We start from the raw sequence: 12684 nt of genomic DNA on the forward strand, positions 1-12684 counted from the left end.
TCTTCAGCACCCATCTTGCAATGTGGTGACACAAAAAGGATATTTATCAAACACTTTGCATGTTTTAACAGCATTATATAATACTAGTTCTGTGTTGTTATTTCTATTCTAGGAGAAGGGAACTTTATGGTAGCCTGACAAGGAGACATAGAGATACCAAAAGATGAGGGATTCCTGCAAATAGAGTGAGAGATGCCCTCAGTGAATGAATTCTTTTTTGTCCACTCATAAAGGGGGTGCAAATAAGCTTTCAAGGGGAACACATATGTCATATTATATGCCCTCAAATAACTGAAAATACCCTAGATGATCAACAAGACAAGATGGTATAGCCCAACCAAGAAAGGTAGTATATTTACATAATCAAATATTATAATGCAATTAAAATTGCAAGGTTGAAGGGATACAGGAAAATCTGAAGGGATTTTTACAAAACAATGCACAGCAAAAAAATGGAGGCCTGGAAGAAAGGAATGAATATTAATTATGATCATAGAAGTGGGAAAGTGAATAAGAATGTCCGTACTGTCTTCCATACAAGACTTTGAAGGAATGACCAATGAATTGTTCTAATACATTATGCATTGAAATTAATCATTCAAATGTATAGTGGCAGTTATGGGCTAATAGATAGGGAGGCAGCCTTGGAATCAGAAAAATCTTAGGTCAGGTCTGCCCTCTGACAAATGAAAGAATGAGTGACACACAAACACTGATTAAGCACTCATTATGTATAAAGCTCTGGGCTAAGAGATGGGGAGAGAAATAAAAAAGTGGTCACAGTCTAATGAGGGAGATAAGGTGCAAATAATGATGTGTGATTCTTAGGGTTTCTTTTTTTATGTGTAAGATAAAGGTGGCAAAACAGGCCCATGGGTATAGGTGACATCCACCCAAACACACTTCATGCAGAATGATGCTTTTCATCAAGATGACTTTTAATAAAGGTTGCAAAAGCTTGCATCAGAAATCATGAAGAACAAGTACTGGGTTTTCTGAGAAAATACAACTCATGGGGAGTTTGCCTGGGGAGCCCCATATCCATCATACTTTTTTTTTAAGGTTTTTGCAAGGCAATGGGGTTAAGTGGCTTGCCCAAGGCCACACAACAGCTAGGTAACTATTAAGTGTCTGAGGTCGGATTTGAATTTAGGTCCTCCTGACTCCAGGACCCATGCTCTATCCACTGTGCCACCTAGCCCCCCCCCCCCATCATACTCCTAGGTAGCTCTACAGGGTATGTTGAGTTCTAGAGAGGAGAATTTGGGAGAAATGGGTAAGAGAAAGTGTGAGAACAAGGAGAAACTAAAAGGGGGAAGTTTGAATAAGTAAATTGTTAATCCCTAAAATATCCAGAATACTGGAATATTAGGGATCAAGGAGAACTCAGGGATCAAGCAGTTAAATCCTCTTCTTTTATGGATGGGTAAAATGTGTCACTGAAAAGAATGGTTATTTTCCAAAGGTCAGAAACCAGACTCCCTAACATTGAGTTCAGCATCTCTCCATTGCATTACATTCTGTTCTACTCTCTAGGCCTTGGAAAACACTTCCTGGCCCAGATACCATAAATTTAGCATTGGAATAAGCATAGGACCACTAAGAAAGAGCTGGAAAAAACGTCAGAGGCTATGGAGTCCAGCTCACCTCATTTAACAGATTAGAAAACTGAGGTCCAGTGAGGCTAAGAAACCTGCCCAAGATCATGTAAAGATGCGGTTTGAATATTGATCCCCTGCTTCCAGAGCAAGATCCATCATCCTCTCTACCATTCCTTGGATCCTCATTAGGGAGCACCATGCCCAGCATGGGATCCACCATGAATAAAGTAAATAAGCCTTTATTACATGTCAGTTGATTGTCTGACTGATCATCATAATTACAAGTTTAGTTCACATTTCTAAAGATCATTTAAAATGGACAGTTTTCCTCAAAATAATCATTAGAGGGAGATACAATAAATACTACTACTATCCCTAGTTTGCCAGTGGAGAAACTGAGGCTCTGAAAGTTCTAGTGAATTATCTTGTCACCCAAGAGTGATTTACAGGTCAAGGTTTAAACCTGGATCTCTTGGCCGACAGTCCAAAGCTCATTCCACTAAACAAATATTTCATTGACTTGCTACTGTCCATATAATACTCCAAATCCTTGACACCAGGAATTGCAGAATAAATCCTCCCAGAATTCAGTGTTAGGAAACAATTTTTCTTTTTTTTTAAAAATTAATTTATTTTTATTTAATTATTTACACATCACTAAAATAGTCTTGTTGTAATAGTAAACATAATCCTCCTCCCCCCAAATAGGAAAAACTTTGAATTCCACCAGTTCTGTCTCTGGGATGGATTGCATTCTTTATTCTATATGCATCAGAGAAGTTGCTTCCATATTTTTTCCCCACAGTTGCAATTACTAATTGTGTTTTCCTCCATCCATTCCTTCCCACTCCCATTTATTTTATTCTCTCTCTCTCCTTTCACTTTTTCCTTCCTCAAAAGTGTTATGGGATAGTGGCACAGAGGACAGAGCACCAGCCCTGGGGCCAGGAGGACCCAGCTCAAGTCCCGCTCCAGGCATTGAACAACCACCTAGCCTTAGGATGAGGGAATGTCAAGGTGTTTATTTTGGAAAAGAAAATTACAATTAAATATAAAGATTTTTGGAGGGATTTCTCTTGTGCCTTCTAAAGAGGAGAAGGAACAAAAGAAACCTCCTGGGAGCACTTCTCAGTCAGGGCTCACAGAGGTTGGGTAACATCCATTAAAATAATTACTTATGGACAGAATGTCATTCACAGCCAGCCGGATCACATCTCTGCTCCAGGGGTGGGTGCTGGCCAAGTGCTGAAGCAGCAGCAGAAGGGGCTGCTGCAAACCACATTCCACAGCCTTGGTCTCCCCAAACCAAGAGCCACAAACACCAACTTAGGAAGACATGCTTGGGTGGGGGTGGGATTCTCAGGTTAAAGTACAGGGAGCAGGGTGGGACAGGCAATGGGGAGATCAGGTTCCTGTCTAGGGTGTTTGGGATCCTGTACTTGTGGGAGGGTATTCAAAGGAATAGGTTCCAGATTGAAACATATTTCATAAGAAGAAATAGAACCTGGGAAAGGGGATCAGAGGCTAGTGGAAGAAGAAGCCACAATAGCATTCCTGGTAAATTCAGAGAGGTTGCAAATGAATATGCCTGAATATTTAGTGATAGAACCCTTCACTTGCAGTCAGGAAGACCTGGAATAAAATCACAACTCTTTGACCTAAAGCAAGAAACTTTGCTTCACTGTGCCTCGGTTTCCTCTTTAAAATGAAAGAATTTGGGGGCAGCTAGGTGGTGCAGTGGATAAAGCACTGGCCTTGGAGTCAGGAGTACCTGGGTTCAAATCCAGTCTCAGACACTTAGTAATTACCTAGCTGTGTGGCCTTGGGCAAGCCACTTAACCTCATTTGCCTTGCAAAAACCTAAAAAAATAAAAAATAAAAAAAAAATGAAAGAATTGGACTAGAAGTTCACTAAGATCCCTTCTGACTCCAAAACTATAATCCTATGGTCTCTGGAAAGCAGGACAATGGCTGTCATTTTATAGATAAGGAAACTAAATATATTCAGTAGCTTTTAGAACTTTTAGACACTTGGAACAATTTAGGGAAAGAGATGACTCTTGTGACCTTCACTGGCATTGCCTGTGAGAACAGAATACATTTGCAAAATATTTTCCACAAATAGAGTCAGTCTTAGAATTGAGATGAAGGGGCTTAGGCCATTCAGGCACTTCTCCCTTTCCTTTTTGTGGAAGAAACTGAGGCACAGAGAGAAAGGGACAAATAGATAGGGATAGAGATTTTAGAGCTGAAAGGGACCTTAGGGATCATTTAATCCCACCCTCTCTTCTGCCTGAGACCAGAGAGCTTAATGATTGTCACTAGAAAGCACCAAACCTGGGGTTTTTATCCTGGACCCCTTACTTGAGATGCAAGCCCTTTCCCTATATAGAGAATCCCAATTTAGAATGCAGTAGTGGGGATGACTACAGAGGTCTCTTCAGATCTGGTGATTTTGTTTCTTTTGAGGTTCATTACACCATGCTACCTCCTAAAGGTAAATACCTATTGGTATTGTGCTCTCTTCCCTTCCTCCTCAAATTATCACTCACAAATGAAGCTGTTGATATGCTGTAGATCATAAACCCCTTGAAGATCCCTGGATCTTGTTGGTGGCATCCAATGGTGCCTGTCATGCAGCAAATTCTTAATAAACATCGAGACATCTATGCTCCAAATGTTCATGTGGAAGTTGTGTGCCTGCCCTATGGTAAAGCCATCTAACCTTGAACTGGTCAGATCAGTCATCCAAAGTGATGTCATTATGGACCTCTTTGAGAATGAAGAATGGAGGACAACAACCAACCGACCAATATGGCTGAATTGAATGTACTCTAAACTCCCGACCTCTCATCTCAGGAGTTCTCATTTCACATTTCCCCAAGCAATCTGTGGGAAGAGTCCTGCTCTGGGTCTGGGTCAGTGGAGAGATGCCAAAGAGAACATCTGCATTCCTTTCTCAGGCTCTATTTTTAGTCTGGTCAACATCTCCTTAGTTTGTCCTGTTCCATATTACAGGATTGTCTAAATTAGGGTCATTCTGATCAAACAAACCTGAGAATGAGAGTCTCACTTCCCTAATGAGTAGGTCAAGCTCTTTGTTCTCTACTCTCCTTTGAAGGAGGGAAGGTACACAACCAGAAGTTAAATGATCTGACTTGGGTAAAGTGTTCTGCAATAACCTAAGAATGGAAGACAAGAAGTAAATGCAATCTCAGTCTATACTCTTGGATTTCCACTGTATCGAAGGATGCTGAAAGGCATTCCATATTTTCTAAGAGTAAGACCCCCTTCTAGAAGATGGCAGCAGCTCTGGGCACTACATTTTAGGAGCCAAGTTGATAATCTAGGGCACATTCTGAGGAGGGCAACTAGACTGCTGAGTGATCTACAGACACTTTTGCTGTAGAAGGAAAAACCAAGGGCACTAATTTATTTTTTAAAATCTGGTGAGGTTTAACCTAGAGAAGAAAACACAAGTAGGTTGGAATTGGGGTGGACACCATCCCTGTCTTCAAATACAAAGGCAATGATCTGAAAGGTTGAGCAAGAAATGGGCCAAAGTGATAGGAAGAAATTTTTGGCTCAAAATCAGGCAGGTAAGAGTGTAAAACAGTGGAAAGAATGCTGATTCTGGACTCAGATGATCTGAATTCAAATTCTCTCTTTGGTTCTTTCTGCCTTTGTGATTGTGGGGAAGTGACTTTAACTCCCCAAACCTCAGTTTCCTCATCTGTATATAAAAACTTTAGATTAGCTATCCTTTGCAGTTTCTTTCAGTTTTTAGTGAATGATACACAGGGCATTTGGATAGAATTTTATATTTTAATAACTGCATTTCAATATAATATGATTTGATATGATAGGTGTAATTCCATATGTTTTATTTTATATCTTTACAAATAATTTTCCTAAAAAGGGGGCTCATAGGTTTCATAGGACTGACAAAAAGGTTCATGTTACAAAAAAGAGCTCTTGTCCTAGACACTTATTCATTCATAATGAGGACTCCATCCTAAGAGGGCTGAATTGAGGGGAGGATTAGTACACCATCTTCATGAAAAGATCATGATTAGTTGAGGAAAGTTGAACAAGAAAGACCCAGGGATCTTAACATATAAGAAAAGCAGGAGCAGGGCAGGGTAGGCCAAATCTGGGGATGGTATTTCTGAATGACCACCATTGAACTGCATCACCTTTCTGGAATGACCTGAAGAAAATACACCTTAGGCTTTGGAAATCCCCAAATTTCATTAACTAACATCTTTCCTATGCCTTCCCTCATTTAACCCTGCCTAACCCCACTTTCACACTCCTATTTATTTTTTAAGTTTTTGCAAGGCAATGGGGTTAAGTGGCTTGCCCAAGGCCACACAGCTAGGTAATAGTTAAGTGTCTGAGGCCTGATTTGAACTCAGGTCCTCCTGACTCCACGGCTGGTGCTCTATTCACTGAGCCACCTAGCTGCCCCCTTTCATCCGACTATTGTCCTTGGTCTCTGGTATCTCATTTCAATCTTGAGCCTTTCCCCAAATTACTTAAGCACATTATAATTAGATGTAATATGCCTTAGTGGATGGGAGTTGGTCTTGGAATCAGGAAGGCTTAGGTTTAAGCCTTGTCTCTGAAACATGCTACCTGTGTGATGTTGGGCAAAGCTTTTAATCTCTTAGTAACTTAGACTATAAATTGCATAGAAGGTGCCAACCTGCCTTAGTTGAGGGAGCTCCTTAGCAGGAATTTTCAATACTGATATCACAGATTAAAAAATGAATAAATGAAAGAAAGAATGAATAAATAAGTCATCTAAATAAATAGAAGCTTACTGCTTTAGGTATTACTAGCCTGTCTGGTTATTTGTGAAAACCTCATAATATTTGCATTAGCAACCTTACAGTGTTGCTATGAAGAAAGCATTTTGTTGACCTTCAAAATGATATATGTTATCTGGGATGAGCATGTGAGACATCATATTCAATGGGAACAAGTTTATATGATCATATGATCATCAGTTTAGAACTGGGAGGTACCTTAGAGGTCACTGAGTCTATCTGAAAGTGAAGAGAGAGGTTAAGTGATTTGCCCAGGGTCACACAGTTTATAACTGTATAGGGAAGGATTTAAATACAGATCCTCCCAATTCTAATTACATTGCTGTTGGTCTCCCACTGACTGACTAGCTATGTGACCTTGGGCAAACCATTTGCCATAGGTGGCACAGTAAATATAGAGTGCTGGGCTTTACCTGATTTCAGATCCTTCCTTGTATAGTAATCATTTTTGTTACCCTAGACAAGTCCCTTAGCCTCTCAGGCTCAGATTCTTCGGTTGAAAGATGATAGGGTTGAATGCAATGATTTTTAAGAACCCTTTTTTTGAATCTCTGATCTTGATTCCTATGTACTGTGTCAACCTTTTTTTTTTTTAAGATTTTTTTTTCCGCAAGGCAATGGGGTTAAGTGGCTTGCCCAAGGCCACACAGCTAGGTCATTATTAAATGTTTGAGGCTGGGTTTGAATCCCGGTCCTCCTGACTCCAGGGCCGGTGCTCTATCCACTATGCCACCTAGCCGCCCCTGTCAGCCTTCTTCTTAAAGAAGGTTTTTGGCCTTTCTGGACGTGGCCATCAGAGGGATGAGGGTATGCTTTTCTCAAGCTAATAAGCATCCTGAACCTCTAAGATGTGACCTGATTGGATCTAAGAGGTCTGTTTGGCCATGGTGAATGTACAGACTTTGAGTCTGCCTGAAATGAGCCAGGGACAGTTGAATGGAATTGATTAGTGTCTCCGAAAGTTAAATATTATCCAGCTTGATAGGATGTCATATGATATTAATGTGATTAAAAAGACAGGGAAAAAAAGAGAGAAACTCTTTAACCTCATCAAGAGCACTGGAGGAAAAGCCTTTCAAAGTCAGAAAAGAAGCCTAATAACATGACTGCAAGGCTGGCTAAGTGGAAGCTGGGGCTTCTTCTGAAGCATCCTGGGTACCTATTCTTGTCCATCAAAATCCAGAGATGTGACAGGGACAGCCTCTAAGTAAAAGCCAATGAGTTGAGATGGGTCAATCTTCTCTAAGTCACTGGGATTCAGGGACTATTTGGGAAATAGCCCCAAGTCAGAAAACAGTCCTGAGGGTACCCATGGACTTGGTTTTCAGCCACTCAGTTGTTTTCTTGATTTTGTGAACTAATTGTTTGGAAGGTTAAGATAAACATCTTTTTCCCTGTGAAGAAGAGGGAATAATGAATTGAGTTCCAGACAAAGTCAAGGAATACCTGGATTTGAATCCCACCTCAGTTACTAACTATATGACTCTAGGTGAATTAACTTCTTTGGGTCTTATATTCCTCACCTTTAAAATGAGGGTGCTGGCCTCTAAAGTTCCTTCCACCTTTAAATGTATCTCTCTGAGCCTATATGATCCTGCTCATTTCTCTTTCAGGAATGGTTCAGAAATATCTGATGATTTGATGTCTCATAATGAAGTGATCCAAGATTTTTCTAGGTCCCTCAGTTTGACTGACCTTATGCCCTCTTCAACATTCTCCCCTCTTCTATTCTCATCCTGAAATGGCTCTGTGATGACATTAAAAAAATTTAATAAGCTTATTTTCCTTGCATCTCTAAAAGAAGGCTGAAGAGTGTGGGGCAGCTGGGTGGCAGTGGATAGAGCCCTGAAGTCAGGAGGACCTGAGTTCAAATTTGATCTCAGACATTTAATAATTACCTAGCTATGACCTTGGGTAAGTCATTCAACCCCACTGCCTCGCAAAAAAATCCCAAAAAACAAAGCAACAACCCAAAACAACAACAAAAAGACTTGAGAGTGTGATGGAAATATTCTCCAAAACTTCTCTGCTGCTACAGAATTGCTTCAGAAAGGTTGGTGGAATTTCAAGGATTAAGTTGTTGCAAAGCAATGAAGGATGATTCTGATGAAAAGGAAAAGTACAAAGAGTGTAAAGGCAAACAATCACTGTATCTGTACCAGGAGCTCTCCGACAACCTCACAGTTTTTAAAGTGCAAGTATGAGAGATGGAAATGTGAAGAGATAACAGGAGATTAATAGAAAAGAGTGCCAATGCCACATGGAAAGACAATACTGTTATGATTTTTAATTAATACTTTAGTATTCTGATATTCCATAGGATTTTTTATTTCATTAATGTGGATATTACCTTTATGATTCAGTCATCTATGCTAGACTGCTTTGTTTCCCCAGCTTCCTTTATGACTAATTTCAAATCCCTTTTTATGCAGGAACCACTTCTCAGCATCCCACCATTCCCCCATATTCTAGAGTGGTTTCCCCTCTGAGGTTAATTTCCATTGAATCTTTATATATCCTACATAAACCTAGCTATTTTCAGGTTTGTTTCTAATATTAGAATGGAAACTCCTTGAGGGCAGGAACTATTTTTGATTGTTCTGTGTAGCCCCCCATACTAACCATAGTGCCTGGAACAAAGTATTAAAAAATTTGTGTTGGTTGACTTAAGTTGACTGTTACTATTAAGTTGACAACTGGGGGTCTTTCTGACATGCTAAGAGTAGGGGATAGGAGGATTTCTTTGCATTCACTTGATACTGTGAGGAATTCTACTACAACATGCCAATTGTCCATTGTTTATCACTTTCTCTTGCCATGTAACTAGTTCGTTTTTTAGATCATGAGTAGTCTTGATGACACTTCTGACTCCACTGTGTCTGTGCCATTACTCATTTGAAATGTGTTACAGCCTTTTTATTCCCATTGTGAGTCTTTCCATTGCTCTTTTAGTGGTCCCAAACTTAAATTTTTTGGAGACTGTACCATTTCACATCTTGGAAGTCCTACAACATCATCAGAAAAAAAAATTGATGATAAAACATTATGTATTATGGGTCAAAGGTTGGGATCACCAAGAGAAGTTCACAATTTATGATAACTGATACAATCACTTCTCCAATTGCTGTTCAATTCCAGAAAAAAAAATTGCCTTATGCAGTACCTTTTCAAGAAATTTATTTAGTTATCTATTCATCCATTCATCTAATTTCCTATCTTTTATTCATTTACCTTTATTTTTCTAAACATCTTTTATAGTCTATATTTCCTTTAATCACCTCTAACATAGAGGAACGTTTGGAGGACCTTAATCTTCACTAGAGATAATGCCTTGGCCTTGGACTTGATGTTGGATTTCCTTTCTGACAGTGATGAATACCTTTGGTGAGCAGGTCTCTCTGTTTCATATGCTGTTTGGCATTAGGGATCAGAGGATCATTGAACAAGGCTATCTTTTACTTATCTTTAAAGAAATCATGCATAATTTTGGCATAGGTCAATTTTTAAGCATTTTATTCTACTGGATCTAATGTGTTTTTTTTTTTTTTTTTTTGCAAGGCAATGGGGTTAAGTGGCTTGCCCAAGGCCACACAGCTAGGTAATTATTAAGTGTCTGAGGCCAGATTTGAACTCAGGTACTCCTGACTCCAGGGCTGGTGCTCTATTCACTGAGCCACCTAGCTGCCCCTTCAAATACTTTTTTGGGGGTAATAAATAGAAAGCAAAGTGTGACTTCAATTTCTCTAAAAATGTTTGATGACCAAGACTGGGTCTCTTGTGGAATATGGCTTACTAAAATTTATCCATCCCTTTCTCTTTTAATAACTGCATCAAGAACTCCCTTGCTGTAGATGTATGTAGTTTATTCTACAAATTCTAAAAACATTCTTATTCTAAGAAAAATGGTACACAGATGGGAAAAGTAGAAGCAAGTCTTGGTAGTTACTGGTATTTGCTCAGGCACATTATTATTTGAGATTCTTTCCACACCTTTAGCTTCTTGTCTCTTTCTGATACCTTGAAAACCGGTCCCATATCATCTCGAAAACTACAGTGCTTCAAGACTATTAGTCTGCATATATGTAATCTGGACCAGTTGTTCTTTTTTAAAAGACTGTGACACCTGGGATGATCATGTTAGAGTTTGAATGGGGTGATTCCAGTGTCCTTGATGGTGAAAATATTTTATAGATTTTTTTCCATCTTTTATTTGTTTGCAATTTTATCCTTAAATGCCCCCTGGATGATGACACTTAGTTGGGTCTCTCACTAAGGTTTCCCTTTTCTTTCCTTTATACTGTTTCTAACTATTTAATGGGATGATACTCATCATCTTTCACCATTCATCCCTATCTTATTTAAGCAACCCTTTTAACAACACTCTTAACTGTTGCCCTTGGCTGCCATATTGCTCTGTTTGGCAAATAGATTGTGTTTATAAGGAGGTTTCAAGGTCCTTATGACCTCTTTATTGAGGCCATTGATTTATATCATTTTTTCAATCAGTATCAATATAATTTTCTTCATTTAATTTTCATTTTTGGCATCTTTATTTTTGGAGGATGGGAGAAAAAGAAATTGGCTAGACCTGATATTGCATCAACATTGAGAGTTCCTGGAGAAGAAAACTCACCTCTTACCAGCAATTACTCTCTTAGAGAGTTGATTTGTCACTTAGAGGTTAAGAGAATTCTTAAAGCCCATGTAGCCCGTGTGTATCAGCGACAGGGTATGCACTCATTGCTTTCAAGCTCTGAGGTCAGCTTTCTATCCTGTGAGCTGCACTTCCCTTTTTGTGGTCAACAACTCATTGAAATATCAAGTCAGTGCTGTTTTTTAATGTGAATGGTATAATATTTTCCATTTTCTTTTATTTTGGGGTTAATTTGAGACTTTAATAACTCAGTGGACTGACTACACATTGGCAATTAATTCATAAAGGAGTCCCATACACATAATGCATCTATTTCTTTCAGTTAAGATAGAATTCAGATCATTATAGGGGAATATTGTTTTGTATTTGTCACAGTTAGTGCCTCTTAATTATTTTTTTCTTAAAGAAAATACTCAAGATGCGGAGGCTTAAAGCTTCTGTGTCATACACAATTCTTCTTTCATTTCTTACTCTGAAAATAGGCTTTCTGGGCCAATTTTCTTCTTCTGCTCTCACTGATGCTCATCTTTGCCTTGGAGTCATGGAAGATTATTACCCTTTTCATTATCATCAATAAAAACAAACCCTGGCTGTGTCACAGTACTTGTACTAAGTGATGAAGTTATAGAGACAAAAAAATAGTCTCTGCCCTCAAGGAGCTCCCATTCTAAGCATACAAACAATTCTGTACCCATAAGATTCTCTGTATGTTATGTGTAATGAAAGTAGGAAGGAATCTTAGAGGGAAAGTCCTAGCTATTTGGAGAGATGATAAGGCAAGAGCTCTAGGAGAAGAAGATAGCTGGGCTGAGCCTCTAAGGGAAGTCAAGTGATGGAAGTGAGGAGCAAGAGCATCCCAGACATAAGGGCCCATCAGGGAACAGGCATCAGCTTGAGAGGTGACATCTCATATGTGATGTTTAACATGTAAGCCAATGTCACTAGATCATAGAGTATTTGTAGGGGAGAAAAGTATAAGCAGACTGGAAAAGTTGTCATAATTTTATAATAAATATTACTAGGGGCGCACAGTAGAGATAATGCCAGACTTGGAGTCAGGAAGCTTATTGTATGACTGAGCAAGTCACTTAACCTCTGGCTGCCTCAGTTTTCTGGGAACTATATATGCATATATATTTATACAAAACTCATACATGATATATATACACATGCCCATGTACATATCCATACATATAAACACAATACATATGTGTATACAACACATATACATGCTTATATGGATACACACAAGAATGTGTATAAATACCTCCTCAGGGTCACTGTGATGATCAAATGAGATATTTGAAAAACACTTTTTTGAAACTTAGTTAAGTTCCATATAAACATTCTATTGTTAATTGTTTTTCAGTTGTGTTCAACTCTTTAGAATCCCATTTGGAATTTTCTTGGAAAAGATGTTGCTGTTTCAAGATGGAAAAAAATCTACAAAAATCTATAAGGCAGACAGGATTCAGTGACTTGTCCTGGGTTGCATAAAAAGTAAGTGCCTGAGGCTAGATTAGGACTCACAAAAATGAATCTTCCCACTCCACACTCAGCACTCTATCACCTAACTGCCCCCTATAAATGCTAGCTA

At 38.9% G+C, this 12684-nt stretch overlaps 1 protein-coding gene across 1 annotated transcript in view; it reads right to left on the bottom strand.

Annotated features, from left to right (window-relative positions):
• LOC141515327 (xylosyl- and glucuronyltransferase LARGE1) overlaps positions 1 to 12684 on the bottom strand; it is a 234973-nt gene that overhangs the window by 65117 nt on the left and 157172 nt on the right. The window lies entirely within an intron of this gene.

The sequence above is a fragment of the Macrotis lagotis genome, chromosome 2 (genome assembly GCF_037893015.1).
Source record: "Macrotis lagotis isolate mMagLag1 chromosome 2, bilby.v1.9.chrom.fasta, whole genome shotgun sequence".
Classification (NCBI taxonomy): domain Eukaryota; kingdom Metazoa; phylum Chordata; class Mammalia; order Peramelemorphia; family Peramelidae; genus Macrotis; species Macrotis lagotis.